This window comes from Symphalangus syndactylus, chromosome 9 (assembly GCF_028878055.3).
Source record: "Symphalangus syndactylus isolate Jambi chromosome 9, NHGRI_mSymSyn1-v2.1_pri, whole genome shotgun sequence".
In the NCBI taxonomy this organism is placed as follows: domain Eukaryota; kingdom Metazoa; phylum Chordata; class Mammalia; order Primates; family Hylobatidae; genus Symphalangus; species Symphalangus syndactylus.
Genome location: NC_072431.2, coordinates 79,696,647 through 79,699,391, shown reverse-complemented (window position 1 = coordinate 79,699,391; position 2,745 = coordinate 79,696,647). Strand labels below are relative to the sequence as shown.

Genomic DNA, 2,745 nt, shown 5'->3' with positions numbered 1-2,745 from the left:
GCTGCAAAAGACATTATTTCATCCCATTTTATGGCTGAGTAGTATTCCTTGGCATATACATACCACATTTTCTTTATCCACTCATCGGTTGATGGACACTTAGGTTGGTTTCATGTCTTTGCAATTGTGAATTGAGCTGCTATAAAGATGCATGTGCATATATCTTTTTCAAATAATGACTTCTTTTTCTGTGGATAGATACCCTGTAGTAGGATTGCTGGATTGAATGGTAGTTCTACTTTTAAGTTCTTTAAGGAATCTCCGTATCCACAATTGAATTTGTATTTGATAGTTATTCTTGGTGAGATAGTTTTAATCCAAGTATTACTCATTGTAAATAGGAGGGTAATTCTAGTGAATTTTGAGAAATTTGATCTTTTAGTCCTTGGTGTTGCTGTTAAGGAGTCAGTGTAATTTTTACTCTTTACCCTTTGTAAGAAATGTATTTATTTTATAGTGCTTTCCATGTTTCTGTATCTTACTGGTATTCTGTCGACTGGTTCTTGAGAGTAGAATGATAAAATCTCCAACATGACTGGATTTGACTGTTTTTCCCATCAGTTCTGTTATTATTTTGCTTCATGTATTTTGAAACTCTATTATTAGGTGCATGTATTTAAGAATTCAATGTCTTGATGAATTGACCCCTCATCATTATGTAATGTCCCTACTTGCCTCCTCATACTATGTCTAGTTTTAAAATCTATCTTGTGAATGTAAATATAGTTACTCTAGCTTTCTTATGGTTGGTGTTTGCATGGCATTTCCTTTACCACCGTTTTGCTTTTAATATACTGTATCTTTATATTTAAGTATGGTTTTTCTAGGTAACATAACTTACATCTTGATTTTTTCAGTCTTTTTAAAGACATAATTGATAAGTAAAATGTTATCTATTTATGGTGTACAATGTGATGTTTTTAAAATATATATACATTGTGAGATACTTAAGTCAAGATAATTAACATAACATCTGGATTTTTCATCAGATCTGATGATCTCTGACTTGTTGCAAACACAAATTATTGGGCTGTTCTCTAGACCTACTGAACTAGAAATGTCAAGTGATTTTAGTTTATACTAATGTTTGAGAACCACTGATTAAGGGTTGCATGTACTTAACTTATCACAGTCTACTTTTAAATAATATTATGCCACTGCATATATGATGTAAGAATTACGGCAGTATAATCTGTTTCCTTCTTTCTGTTCTTTATGTTGTTATACATTTTAGTTCTACTAGGTATAAATCCCAGGAGATATTGCTATAAGTTTTGCTTTAAATGGTTAATTAACTTTCAAAAAAATTTTTTAAAGAAAAAAAGTGAAATGAGAAAAAATTTCTAGCACCCTTTCCTTCTTTGTGTACTATATTTTCTTCTAGTATCATTTTTATTCAATCTGAGCATCTTCTTTTAAAAGCTGTTTATTTCTGTTGGTAAAGAAATTCAGGTTTTGTTTGTCTACAGACGATTTTGTTTAATTTCAATTTCGAAATGTATTTTCACAAGTATAGCTTTGGTAGATTGATAGGTTGGTAGATTTTTTTTCTTCTTTAAATGTTTTAATGGTAACATTTATTATCTTTTGACTTGCATTAGTTTCTGACAAGGAATCTGTAAATTTTTATTTTTTCTCTGTATATGTTTTTTTCCTGGGTGCTTTTAAGGTTTTTATATCAATGATTTCATCAATTTAATTATAGTTTACTTTGATTTTGTGTCTATGTGTGTTTTTTTTAAATCTAGCTTTGGGTTGATAGAACTTCTTGGATCTATGGTGAACAGTTTTCATCAAATTTGGTAATGTTTTGGCCATTATTTCTTTCACTAATTTTTATGTTCCTTTCTTTCTCTTCTCAGTTTCTAGAACTCCAACAATACAGCTGTTAGAACATTTGCTGTTGTTCCACAGGCCACAGAAGCTTTTCTTCTCCTCCTTCCCCTCCTCCTCCTCTATCTTCCATGTTTTTTCCTTTTTACTCTCTGCTTTAGTTTCAATCCTTTCTATTGCTATGACTTCAGGCTCATTGATCTTTATTTCCTCTTTTTTCTTTTTCGCTTATGTAACATAACCTGCAAAATAGTGGTGAACTATACTAAGGTGTATAGCCCACTGTTGAGTGTGGGCTTTTCATTATTTTCCAAAACAGCCCAAGTAGGTAAAGATTATTTTAAAAACTTCCACCCCACAAAAAGTAACTTTTGATAGGTCTTTGTTTCTTTAGGGTTTAATTTGCTTTTAATTTTTAAAATCTTTGTGATTTTTTTACTCCATATTTTGTATTTTTTCCTTTTAGATGTTCCATTTGGGTCCTTCTTATATCTTCTATTTCTTTCCTAATTATGTTCATGTTTTCCTTTAAATCTTTGAGTATATTTTTAAAGATTATAATAGCTGTTTTAGGGTTTTTGTTTGCTAATTTCATATTTTTTGGTTATTTCTGGTTCTGTTTCTAGTGACGGGTTCTAGTACATATACTTTTGCTACTTCATATGTCCAGTAATTTTTTAACTGAATTCTGGCACCACTTTTAAGTTAGGGACCTTTCAGAGTCACTCCTGAATGTCCATATATTCCTCAAGATCTGGCTACTCTGGCTGATGGGAAATGAGCACTGTATGAGTTCTGGAACTCTTCTGGCTTGTAGCTCCCTAGTTGTTTCCTCAGTTGTTCTTTGCCTGGCCTCTGGAAATTTCATTTATGTGTGCCTGAATTTTTATTGATACAACAAATTAGGGGGAT

The 2,745-nt window shown here is 31.4% G+C and overlaps 1 non-coding gene across 1 annotated transcript; it reads right to left on the bottom strand.

Moving 5' to 3' along the window:
* Window positions 1-2,067: 2,067 nt before the first annotated feature.
* Window positions 2,068-2,211, bottom strand: LOC129490891 (small nucleolar RNA SNORA4). Its single transcript, XR_008660364.1, has one exon. It is a non-coding gene; the product is annotated as a small nucleolar RNA SNORA4 (small nucleolar RNA).
* Between the last annotated feature and the right edge of the window lie 534 nt (window positions 2,212-2,745).